This window comes from Vidua macroura, chromosome 25 (genome assembly GCF_024509145.1).
Source record: "Vidua macroura isolate BioBank_ID:100142 chromosome 25, ASM2450914v1, whole genome shotgun sequence".
Taxonomy (NCBI): Eukaryota; Metazoa; Chordata; class Aves; order Passeriformes; family Viduidae; genus Vidua; species Vidua macroura.
The window spans coordinates 212,634-226,113 of NC_071595.1; the positions used below are offsets into that span (position 1 = coordinate 212,634).

At 46.7% G+C, this 13,480-nt stretch overlaps 1 long non-coding RNA gene across 1 annotated transcript; it reads right to left on the reverse strand.

The window, feature by feature from the left end:
• Positions 1–906: 906 nt before the first annotated feature.
• LOC128819126 (uncharacterized) lies at positions 907–1,636 on the reverse strand. The gene is made up of 3 exons (XR_008440648.1): positions 1,538–1,636; positions 1,247–1,409; positions 907–1,117 (listed from the first exon to the last, which is right to left on the reverse strand). It is a non-coding gene; the product is annotated as an uncharacterized LOC128819126 (long non-coding RNA).
• Positions 1,637–13,480: the final 11,844 nt, after the last annotated feature.

Sequence of the window (13,480 nt, forward strand, 5' to 3'; positions counted from 1 at the left end):
CACTGAAAATGAATCATCTTTTGGCATTAAGCAGCCACAGCTTTGTTATTAACAATCAATACCATTACAATACACCTAAAACTTGACTAAATGCAATTATGGCACATCAAAGAATGTTACAGCTTAAGGGCCTTCAAAGACTTCTCAGCAAGGATCCTGAATTCCTGGCCTTGGCTCCCTGCACCCAGATGGAAGGAGAAGTCACCTTGATCGGTGGTGATGCTCACTGACAGCATCCAGGGGCACCAAAGGGATGGATGGGGTCACAGGAGCCAAAGAACCATCCCATGGTGTCCCATGGCTTGGGAAATTCATTTAGAGTCCAACACAGTGAAATTAACTCAGTGCAAAACAACAATTAGCACAACAAGGACTCCTGGGACTCATTAAAAAGGAGCCTGGTACAAGAGGAAATGACTGAGTGAGGCCTCACAGTGCTTGGCTGGTTGTGGCCTCCCTGGGCACAGAGAGGGTGATTTGGGATTGGGAATGATCTGTCTGTGGGATTGTTTTGATGTGCTGTTTGTGATGCATTAAAAACTGCAACTTAGTGCTCAGTGTGAGAATGAATTCGACTCTGCACGCAAGCTGTCACCTGTGCTGAGAGGTGTGAAAAAATTATGAGCTGCATTGTATGGAAACTACAAGTAGTGCTTACTGCCAGGAATAAACACAGACATTTGAGCTGGGAAGTTGAAATAAAGTTGTATACAAAACGCAGATTTATTTGGTGGGTTTGCAGGAATTGGCAGCTTGTACAGTTTCACCCATAGAAATCAAGGCTCCTGCCCATCATTCATAAAAATAATCACATCTATTACCTGCCTTGCCTGCAGCTCCAGGTATTTGTACATCCATCTGCCCCTTCCTGAGCTGGATTTAAAAGCCCAGAGGGCAGAGCCCACAGTGGCTTCAGTGGCCACTGTGCCCTTCATTCACACCTCAGAGCTGCTGCCTCGAGGTGATGCCCTTGGAACACTTTCAGGCTGGCAGGTCATCCTGAGCACCCTCAGCATCCTGCTCAGTCTCAGCCCCTCCAGCCCCTCCAGCGCAGCCCAAGGAGCAGCTGGGCTCCTTCCTCTTCCTCCTCCTCCTCCTGCTGCCCCATCACCTGCAGCTGCAAACAGAGCAGTTCATGTCCTGATTGCTGTCTCTCTCTTAATGCAACAGCACAGAGGGAGAGATGTTTCCTATTTTTAGCCTTCTATGGAGTGTTTTCTTCTGGATGAGCTGTCACAACACCTACTGCTGCCCGTGCCAGGCCTGCTCACACCAGGGACACCCGGGCACACACAGAGGGAGACGAGGGCTTCAGCTGGGCCAGCAAAGCCTCTGGCAGTGAAGGGCCAGCTCACACCAGCTGCAGCTCGTGTCTGTGATGCCATTCCCACTGCTGGGAAGAGCTATTTCTGCAGGGAAAGAAAAGACAGAAGCAACATCTGAAACCTCTGGAGACTGGCTGGTCTGTCTGCAGAAGCCTGCAATTCTTCCTTCCAGCTGCCTGCTTTTCTCCAGAAAGAACAGGAACATTTTTCACCTGAACGCTGGTTTTGCCACATCCAGGCTCAGCCTCAGGCTGACTCTGAGAGTCTGTCACCCTCACCAGAGCTGTGCCTGCACCACCAGGATACCTCTGTGCCTGCCCTGGGTCCTGCTGCACTTGTGACATCCTGGTGCTCTGCATGGGGTGACCAAACTGGTACCACACCCCAGTGTGTCACTGCTCCTGCCACCCTGGGTGGGTACAGAACAACCCACAGCAGCCTGGGGAAATGCAGAGGAGGGCCATTGGGCACCTCCCCTCTCCTCTGCACCCCAGGTGATCTCCTCAAGGCTCTGTTCTGGCAGTGCTGTGTTACCCACTCGCACTGGTGTGGTCAGCAGGGTCCTTGGGTGATGGCCATGGCAGCTTCTGTGAGCCTTGGGGGCTGCCAGGGCTTAGGGACCTGATCCCTTGGTACTTGGCAAAAAATTCAGATTTTTCCAGTCAGCTTCAGACCTGAGAGCAATTATCTGGTGTGACTCAGCAGCACTGGCAGGGCTCTCCTTCCCTCCCTTCCCAAAGATTGTTATTATTTCCAGCGAGATGGACCTGCCACTTCTGACTTTTAATTGCTCTTGAAGCTGCAGGAGGAAGGTCACAGAAACAAGGGTTTCCAGGATCTGTTCTTTCTATTAATTCATTACTGTAGGTAGTGTCAGGAAAATTCATCCACAAACACCAGAGGTTTGTGTCCAAAAAGGAGACAGATGAGTCCTTTTACTTTATTCGAATAAAGGGAGAGGCCAAGGGGCATTCCCCTGGGGTCTCTCAATTTTTTTAGAGGACACAGCTTCCTCTTTAACCCCATTTCCCAGCTGCATTTCCCTCTCTCTTTCCCCATTGGCTGAGGGACTTGAGAGGGTCAGACTTCCTGAAATGCCTGATACCAAAAATTTCCCCCTAATGTACAACCCTCCCTTTTAATTTTTAATTCCTATGGAATTTAGGATTTCCCCCCATTGTTTCTTTCATATTTCAATATCCAATTTCATTTATCAACAAGCCTGCAGTTTATTTGTAAAAGCAAATATCTTTTTCTATTCACCAATCAGTGGAATCCTTCCCATTGTTTCTTTTATCTCTCAGTGCTGGTTTTATCTACCAGCAGACCCACAGCTTGTTTAGAAAGACAAATCCCTCATTCCTCTCAGTAGGAGGAATCTCAGTGTGCTCCAGAAAATCCCACTCAGGTCCCTGCACCAGCCGTGGCTCCCAGAGCTGCCCATGCCCGAGGGGAATCTGCTGGTAACTCACTTCACATTTGCATTCCCTAAAATTCTGGGAGTGAATCCAGCAAGGATGGGACCCAGGAGCTACTGGGGCAGAGCAGCATGAACATCTCTGCTGTTTCTCACTGAAAGCACAGGGAAGAGAATCCACTTGTAGAAATCTCATTATTTTGATTTAAAATATTCCATTGCAGCCGGTCGGTCATAAAGGAATGCGTAGAATCGTTTTGAAAATCAGAGTTGCTTTTTTCATGCCACAAACAGGCAGGGAATACAACGTGAACATCCTGGGCTTACTGTAATAGGGAAATTGCTGAAATCAATCAACCAGTGGGAAACACGAGATCCAGGAGGGATCTGCAGGTTGTCTAATGGAAAGCATTAGTATTTTAAAAATAACTGGTAAAAAAATGCACCAACTTCAGCATTAAATTGCTTCTATTAACACACATCGTGCTGGCACATTTTAACATGGATTGTTTGCCTTGTGAAACCCTCTTGAGCCCAGACCTTGCACTGCTGGGGGGGTTTGCTGTGCATTGGGATCAGGGAAGAGCCAGGGAGGGAAGTTTTTGGCATCCAGACACTTTGAAAACTGTTGCCTTTTTGGGGCTTACCTAAAAGCAGAGGTCAGACAGAATTAAAAGAATAAAAGAGGTTATATTTATTGAAGGGCCTTCAGGTACATTAAGGGCAGATGAAGCCTCCCCAAGGGGCTACACCCAAAACAGAAGATAGTCACAAGTTTTTCAGACAGATATAAATTTGGTTCATTTACATATTAGGAGTTAAACCTCCAGTTACAGCTTCAGGTAATGAAGTCAGATACCCCCAGTTTGCTCCCCCAATTCACTTTTGTTTATACTTCTCAGGGCCTGAGGCTGTAGGGTGTCCTTGGATCTCAGGAGGAGGAATTGTTTTGTCTGACCAAAATGTGAAGACAGCAGCTAACACTCTACATGGAGTTTAGAGTCATACTCTAATGCAGTAGAGGATTTGAAAAATACAAAAGCTAAAATCCTAAGGCATCAAAACCACAAGATAGAGCAGGGCTCTGGGAGCCAGCTGCCCGAAGAAGAACCTGGCCAGAAACATTGTCCCCTCCTGTCCCCAGGTCACCCAGGTGGGACAGCAGCAGTGGCTGGGAGGGGGGGACAAGCCAGCTCACCCCCGCCTCAGCTATTTTAAAGCACAGACCTGCAAACAAGGGGAAGGAGGATTTGCAGAGGGGCTACTGTGTAATTAAACTTTAAACAGTCAAAACTAAAATTATATCTTCCTTTATTGAAAACAGGCATTTAAGAGCTCACAGTCCTGGAAGCATTGCAGGGGTAATGGCAGCCACTCATTAGAGCAGACAAAGGAAGCGCGGGCTCTAATTTGTCTTTAGTCAACTGTCTTGGGCTTGAAGGCCGTGGGGCTGGGGAGGAATGCTTCTGAAGTAATGAAAAAATTAAGGGGCTTCTAAAATTAACCAAAATTATTTTACCTCTGATGCAGGAGGTTCATCTAAATATAAACAGAAAGAAAGAAAACTCTCTGCTACTTATATAAAGCTTTAGAAAAAAAAAAAAAAACTTAAGAACTGGTCTTTGCACTATTTTCTGATTTTTATTAAATAATTCTATTAAAATTACTAAATTGATCATCATTTTCTTTCTCTTTCTTGGTTTTTATTAATTTGCCATAGGTTTTCAAACCTATATTCCTGACCATTTACCTCTTACCTAAACAGCCCAGTGAAATGCCATCACTTGGCAGTACCTTTTAATAATTCAACCTTCCTAAGAACATTCAGGCTGTAGTTTTCCATTGATTCTAAAGGTAAAACAGAAGCCCACATCCTTATCTTATCCCATCCCATCCCATCCCATCCCATCCCATCCCATCCCATCCCATCCCATCCCAGTTCTCATCTCAAAGCATTCACCTTTTAAGACTTAATGCTGAGCCTCAAGAGAGGCCGTTGAAATCTGAGGATCATTTCAAAGGATTTTGGATTACTAACACCCAACACGTTCCGAGTCTGAGAAATGCTTTGTGGGAGGAGACCCCATCAGATGCTCCAAGAGCCCGGAGGAAGAGCAGATCTTTTCAACACCTTCCCTATTTGCTTCTGCAATTGCCAGCACTGAGTGGCAGTGAGCCTCCTCCTCCCCAAGCCTTCTCCTGCCTGAGCATCCCCTCCCCGAGCATCCCCCTCCCCGCACATCCTCCTCGAGCTGCGGGACCCCTGTCTGTCACCGGGAGACAGAATTTACTCTGCACCCCCTGGGGAATGGAGCAATCTACAGGGCTGGAGTGGCCTTTATGGATTTTCCCTTTCCTTTGGCGAAGATTACCCGCTTGGCGCTCAGGAGCTGCACACAAAAGCCTTAACAACGCCTATTGTTGGGGAGAAAAACATCCCCCATCCGGCTCCCCTCGGCTTCATCCGAGCCCTTTGAAACCGTGATTGTGCTCCCGTACAAAGGGAGAACATGATGATGTGAGACTCCAGGGAGGAATCGAGGTGAGCGTTGTATTAGGATGGAAATAAAGGATTATTTGCCTGACAAAGCAGCAAGCTGCTCTCGCTCTGCGGGCACTTTCCAGGGTGCAAATACTCAGGTCCAGGAGCAATTTCTCCTCCAGCCAGTTCCCTTTCACTTGAGGTATGGATTCGGGCTAGGACAAAGTGAGCCTATACAGGAATGTGTCTAAAATCACCAAACCTTGGCTTTTGGGGCTCTGGGAAACACCTTTGCTGGAATTTCTCTCAATTGAAATCTGAAGGATTTCCCTCTTTCAAATGCATCGATATCCAGCTGCTTCCTTTCAGTACAGGCTCTACACCCGTCTCTCATTCTTTATTTAGTGACTTACTTCTTCTCTACCCGCGATAATAGTACATTGCATTCCCATTAATGCCGAGTTAATTCCTCACTATTGGTATCCAGACATTTAATGATCGGTTACTTGCTTTAGAATATTTATTTTTATTGTCAATCACGCAAATGGATAACGAGAGACTCAATGAAATTCTTTCTGTAGCTCACAGGCTGGCTGTGAGATGATCACCTCTCCAGATGACCACCCCCCTGTGAACTCAGCTGTGCCGAGGCATTGGAGCTGGGCAGAACCCACACCTGCCTCCTCTGCCTCAAAAAGTTCGTGGTTTCTTTTAAAAATATCCGTGGTCTTGGTAAATGACCAGACAACATTTATTGTGGCTTTTTGTGCACAACAAAAGTGTGCACAACAGAAGTGTGATAGATGAGTAATGCAATTTTGACTCTCACAATTAAAAGGCAAATATCATGTATATATGTTAAGTTTTGTAGATTCATAGTTATGTTTTACCCCCTTGTGTTGTTATCAGGGGTGCCTGGGTTTGGGACATTTGGGAGGGTTGGCTCGTTGCTATGGCAGCACCTGACCTCCAATCAAGATTTTAAAAAGTGATCTCCACCCCTGGACAGAGAAGGACAGAACTTTGGGAGGGACCAAAGGGTTAAAAGGTGAAACCTCCATTGTGTGGGTGAACGCATGGTGGAAAAAATCCTGTGCTCCCGTCACTGTAATATTTTCTCTATTCAGTCTTCTGTTGGATTTTTGATAAGGTTTTAATAAACCTTTTACATTTTTTTGGGAGTGAGTAGCATTTCTCACAAAAGCAAACCAGCCTGCAGGTCCATGCGTTTCAGAATAACCACTCCAGTCCCTCTGGGTGCTGGGCCTCCAAGACCAAAGTTTTCTGCAGTCAGAACACTGTAGGAACAAAGCAGCTGAAGCTGGAGCCTAATGAACACCCGGGCTCTGCGTTAGGATCATTCACGGAGTGCTCAGCTCAACCTGCGCTCTGGGAAATTAGCCACAGATTTCATTTTCTCAGGGAATGTCGATTCAAATCTTGTGCCTGTTTCTGAGAAACAGTTTCATCTCCCACAATGCCACTTAGCAGAAGCAAGAGAACATTATTCCTTGAAAGCAGATGACAGGTCTCTCTGTGTGGCTCATGTTAACGGCACGGGACAGAACTGCCCGGGGGATCCATCCCAGCCCTGTGGGGAGCTGCTAAACAGCTGCTGCCTCGGATCTGCATGCCCCATCCTGCCTTCCTTGCACCCCTCAGCATGGCCAGGCACCCCTCTGTGCCCTTCAGCCTCTGTGTCCTTCACCCCACCATGCTTTTTGTTGGGGAAGATGAAACAGGAAAGCCTTATAAATATGATTGCCTGGCAAAAGATTCTGAGAATATAGAAACTATAAGCGAGATTGAAAAGAAAGCAAGCTTTAAGACACCAAACCTTGGTTACTGAACAACTGGAAAACAACGGCATGGCTGGCTGAAGGTAATCCCCTTTTGATGAAACAACACCCTCTGCTTGCAGACAGCTCCAAGGGTCAGAGCAGACCCTGCCAGCTTGGCAGAAGGGGCCCAAAGAGTAGTTTTTAGGGTCTAAAATGTACCACAGTATGGTAATGTCATGATTCTTATAGGCTGTATGTAAATGCTATAGGACTTGTATCTTGTACTAGATTGGTTAGTGAAAATTAGAATATTCAGCACAGAAGAAGATTTATTGTATTGTAACGGGAACTTTGCTCTCTTACTCTTGCTCTTACTCTTGCCCTCTCTTGCTCTTGCCTCTCTCTCTCTCTTGTTCTTTGGGGCCTGCTCCAAGCTGTGGCTGGCAGCCCCAGGCAGGGCCCTGCACCCACGCTCTTTGCAATAAAACACAAGTTCCAAGTCCTGGCTTCAGAGATCTCTCGTCTCCATCTGTCCCGACCGTCCTACCAACCAACACTCTGACAGCTCTTCATCCCTCTGTGCCCTTCACCCTCCATGCCCTTCATCCCTCTGTGCCCTTCAGCCTCCATGCCCTTCACCCTGAAAGAAATGAGGGATTTGTCTTTACAAACAAACCGTGGGAAGATAAAACCAGCACTGAGAGATAAAAGAAACAATGGGAAGGATTCCACTGGTTGATGAATGGAACAAAAGAGATCTGTCTTTACAAACAAACTGTAGGTCTGCTGAGAAATAAAATTGGATACTGACAGATGAAGGAAACAACAGGAAGAACATAAATTCCATAGGAATTCCACTGATTGGCACAAGGAAAAGAAAAAGGGGGTTATACATTAGAAGGGGGTCTGTATTAGGGGTTTTGGGAAGTTTGTACCTCTCAAGTACCTCAGGCAGTGGGGAAAGAGAGAGGGAAATGCAGCTGGGAAAATGGGATAGAAAGGAGGCTGTGCCCTCCAAAAATTTGAAAGACCCCATTGGGAATACCCCATGGCCTCTCCCTTTATTGGAATAAAGTTCCAGGACTCCTCTGTCTCCTTTTTGGACACACCCTCAGGTGTTTGTGGGTTAATTTTCCTGACAACCCCTCCGTGCTCCGCAGCACTGTCCCACACATTCCCAGCTCCTCGCTGCTAAACACTTCTAACCGGTTCCAACCCAAACTTCCTTCAACCCCCCTCTCTTTAATGAGGGAGATTTCTCTGCAGGAAGCCAGACAGCCCCTTCATCCCAGCCCAAAAGGGTGAGGAATCGCTGACCCTGAGAGTAAAATGCTTAAAATCATTAGTGACTGCTCTTGTGGCAGCCGATTACACACAAATTTCTGCTCGGTGATTAATTTAATCTCGGTAAATGCCTCCACTGTTCACTTTGGGGGAGCTGATGAAATAAGAGAATTCAGTTCTTTTCTCAGTTACGTTCTTGAAAAGCAAATTTTTGGCTCAAAATGGAAGTTTAATTTAATTACAAGATTAAACTCTCTTGTACTGGAAGACGCAGGGCTTCCTTTAAAGTGTCAGGAGAGCAGCCATGGCAGAGAAACAGCCCCATGGCTCTTGGGCTGCCAGTCCCAGAACCTAGCCCAGAATGACAAGTAACAAATAAAATGAAAATCCTGCAGTCTGCTCCTGCTCTTTACTCATCAGCTTAATGTGACTGAACAAAGGAGTAAATTACCCATTCCTTCACAGAAATCTCTGTGGAGGAAAACTTTAATTTGCTGGATAAATTACACCTTACATATTGCTGATCTTTTAAATACTGGTTTGGATATTCCCGTGGTATTTCTGAGGATGGAGAGCACACCTCAACACAGAGTCCTGGCTGTGAAACTGGGTGAGGACACCAGAATCAGCAGGCCATGGGGCCCAGCCTTTGCCAGTGGTTTCTGTTACTCCTGTCCTCTGTGGCTGGTTAGAGATTTGATTTTCTTTAAGGCACCCAGGCTCCTCCTTTTCACATTAACCAGCCAGATAATGTGATGGATTTCACTGCTCCACAGGCTGAGAAAGCTGTGCTCCTTCCCCAAATGCCTCAGAGCTACATAAAACCATCATCAGAAAAGGTAAAAAAAAGTCACAAACAATTATTTATCGACTTATAGTTTAAGAAAATGTTGTTTCCTCTAACTACCAGAATAGTATGAGATCCAGGCTCTAATGCTATTGCTCCCACTCTTCAATCAGTAATTTCCACAATAACTCAGCCTCACTCATCCCAACCCATACTTCCAGCCTCATTTCTCAGTGCTTTTGATGAGCCCTGGAGAATAAAAGGATGTGGAATTACACCGACCATATTACACACAAGTGATGTGAAAAATGCCTCAGCCCCTGGCACCCAGCTGCTCCCACGGTCGATAAATTCAGCAGTGGTTTCTGCTTCTTGCCAGGGCCACAGCACACCTGGAAAGCACCAGAGCAGATGTGTGGTGGGGGGTGATGGCCAGGGGTGCCAGGAGACCCCAGCTCCCACGTGGCTGGGCTGGTGATGAGGATCATCATCTCTGAATGCCAACCATGCTCCTGATTTCCTTCTCCGTTTTGTTTTCAAGCTCTTCACACTACAGCAGCTCCTTGGCTCACGGTGACATTTACAGTTCTGCAGCGTCCCATCCCATCACACCTTCATTTAATTTGGTGTTCTGAGGTGATCAGTGCTGGGATTCACTAATTCCTCTGGTAACCAAGAGGCTGGCAGGGAGAAATTCCCCTCCTGCCCCACTGCTCATTTTTGGAGTTCTGTCAGGGAGCTCACCAGGGGAAATGTGGAAGCCTGTAATTAATAAGTTATTCCAATAATTTAGATTTTCCTATAACATTTAACTCTGATTCTGGAAGGTCTCAACCATCTCTCAAGCTCAGAGTCAGACCTCATTGTACCCTCTGATCAAAGTCCATCATGACCTGAGCATTACCGTGCTGGATTTGGCTTAACAAAAGCTACATCCTTTCCTCTATGAATATCATTAATAATTATGGAAAAAATGCACCTCAGCTTGGGATAAAATAAATATGTGAATAAAAGACAGATCTAATAAACCTGGACAGAATTTATGATTTTTTCAGCCATCGCTTTGCCAGAGATAATGTTGCACAGTAAAGCTGATTTGCTGGATGAGAACCATATAATTTATCCTGTCAGGGAACATAAGAAATCTTGTCTATGAAGGGGATGACTGATGGGCTCATGGAAACTGGCAGGGAAGCAAATAAAATAATTTTGTCTGTTAAAAATATCTAATTATCATGTTCTTGTTTATGACAACGCACGCGGGTGAGGACTGTGTCAATACCTATAACAGAGATTTCTGCTTTATGCTGAAACTTTCTTTTCATTTCAAAGTTTGAGAATTTTTAAAGCTAATAATTACAGCTGTTAGCTCTTTGTGCTGATGTAAGAGCTTATCCCCAGGAAAAAGCTCTGGTACCTGAGCTGACACCAGAGCTTCCCTCTGCCAGGTCTGCTGGGAATTTTCTGTATGAAAAAGCACAAGTTCAGGTCAGCTGAAACCAGTCAAACCCCCATGAAACAGCCTGTGGCTGTGCTGGGTGCTTGGGTGGTTCTGTCACATTGACAGACAAGGGTGTTTGGCCATTCCCATCCCACATCTCAGCAGCTCCCAAAAGGCTTTGCCATTTTGGCTGCTTGCTTTGGCACATCTGTCTGTCTGCTTGTTCTGCTCCCCTGGTGGGAGCCACAGCACTGCCAGGAGTCCAAGCTCCCTCGGGAAGGTGAGGATGTGACCTCTGCCAAGGACACAATGTCCCTGAGCTTCAGGGTGTCCTCTCCCCACTGCTCTCACTCCAGCTCACGCTGTCCCCAGGCTGCTGCCAGAAGAGCTGTGAGCAAGAGGGAGTGGGAAAATGATGACCTGATGAGAAGAGCTGTAAAAATCAGGTTTTTTCAGTTCTGTGAAGAGAAATAAGAAATTTAAAAGCCACTGCAGCTGGGAGCTGGAAAGGTCAGAGGTTTGCCTTTCCCTGTGCTGGAAGCTCTGCAAATCGCTGTTTAACAGGGTTCACTGGTGAGGAATGCTTTCAGTGGCAGGGCTGGTTCCTCACTGGGAAGAGCAGACCTGGGTTAATAACACCTTATTCTGCAAAAAATTCCACTTCACTGGAGCATGTTTGGAAGGGGCTTTGGTTTGAATGAGGATTGATACCAGTGCTGCAAAGCAGGGCACTTAACCAGCCACAAACTGAGGTGTTTGTACCCAGACTGTCTCCAGCTGTGTGCTAACAGCAGTGTCTCACCAGGCTGATTATCCTGCAATAATCTGAGGGAAAGGGCTGAGCTCCTCTGCCCAGCAGAGATTCACTGCCAGGTGGTAAAGCCTGCCTGAAGCTGTAGCCTGGTGTGGGGGCTAATTGGCATAATAATGTCTGATAAACTGGGACAGCTCAGCAGGAGCTACCTCTGTGCTCCAGGAGGAGAATCCAGAGCGTTCTCCTGCCCGGAGAAGGGGTGTCTGGATGGGTCCCCAGTCTCTCTGGGGACAGAGCTCCTGGCTGGCCCAGCCTGGGGCTGCAGTGGGATGCCCTGGGCAGCCCTTTACAGCCCCCCCTCCCCATTGCACTGTGCTGCTGGTGCTGGAGCAGAGTGGGACCACCCTGGGGCAAGCCAGGTCAGTCTCAGGCAGGGCTGGGGGACAGATGTGATGCCTTGGAGTGGCTCCCTAGAACAGAGGTTAGACAGAGTTAAGAGAATAAAGTGGGTATTTATTAAAGGTCTTCAATAGATGCACCCTGGGCAGTCAAAGCCTCCCAGAGGCTGCACCCAAGATGGACAATGCTCACAAGTTTTTCAGACAATTATAAATTTGGTCCATTTATATATCAGGGGTTAATCCTCCAATTACAGCTTCAGATAATAAAGTCAATTACCCCCAGTTTGCTCTCCCCGATTCACTTTTGTTTATAATTTTTGGAGCCTGAGGCAGAGGGTGTCCTTGGTTCTCAAGCCTGGAAGGATTGTTCTGTCTGACCAAAATGTTAAGAGAGCTTACTAACACTCTACATGGAGTTTAGTTACACACTAATGCAATAGAGGATTTGAAAAATATAAAAGCTAAAATCTTAAGGCATCACAGCCCTGGCCTGGGCCCACAGGCACACACAGGCAGCGAGAGGGAGCCCACACTAGCACTGACCCAGAGTAGGTCTCTGCTGGGCAGGGCAGGGCTGGTGGCTGCCCCCAGAGCCCTCACTGCCAGCACTATGAGGAGCTGTGGCACTATTTTTGGAAGGTGCAGTTATTTTGGCACCTATTTTCTCTGTATTCCCTCTCTTACTTTCACATCCAAGCAGAGGATGACACGGAGGAGCTGTGCTGCCCTCACCCAGATGTTCTGATGCAGGGTGAAACCCTGCAGGTGCTGCAAGGTGAAATGCCAGAAGAGAAACTGAAAATAATAAACAGGTACAACGGTGCAATAAATAAAGGGGGTTAAATCCAAGCAAAATCAGGTGGCATTTATGTCAAGCATCTTCTTTGCAGATTACTCATGTAGAAAATGTGTACACATCAGCACAGATCGCAGTTTGGCTCCAAGATTAGATAATACTCAGGCAAAGAACTCTCATAATTCTGTGTTATTTGCTCCAGAGTGAATCCTGTTGGCTTCCAGAGACACTTCTGCACACAGCTGCATGCAAGGACACAGAAATAACTGCATCCCCCCAGGTGGACAGGGTGGGCACAGCACAGGCATGGACATGGCCCAGAGTCACCTCCCGAGCCCCAGGAGGGAAGGTGATCTCACCCCAGGTTATTTTATTCTGGAGGACACTCATTAGGGTTCAGCTCATGCCAATTATTGGAGCATCACTTTCTAGTTTGTTAATGTCACCTCCCATGGCATCAGCACCCATCTGGTGAGCACTGCCCACTAACTTCCTAGGCTCAGAGACAACCTGCTCAGCTCCACATCAGGGTATGGAGGTCAGGGTGTGCTCCACAGCAGCCTTTCATCACATGATTGCAGAGTTTAATGAGGTCAGAACCTCATTGATGTCCTCAAGCACCACCAAGATGCTGAAAAGCTGGACACTCTATGAGCAGAAACATCCTCACATCGTCCCTGTCTGGCTTGCAGCAAGACAGTCCAGGCTATTCTTCTTGGGAATCTCTTTGGAAAGTGTATTTTGTGGTGATAAGGGCTAAAACTGCTTTATTTCCCCCTCTCCCTGCTGGTTTTGGCTCATGCCCTGTGTGGTTCTTTGTGTCATTTTTATAGTGACTTCTAACAGCCTCAGTGGAGGGAGTGTGATTTACTGTGAGAGACAGGCTGGCTTTTGTCAGAGCTGAAGTGGAAATGTTCCCATTGTTGAGACTTGATGGCACTTAGCTAAATAAAATCATGTGTGAAAAGAGGAAAACACAGATATGCTCTTTGTATTAAACAACTATTTCCTC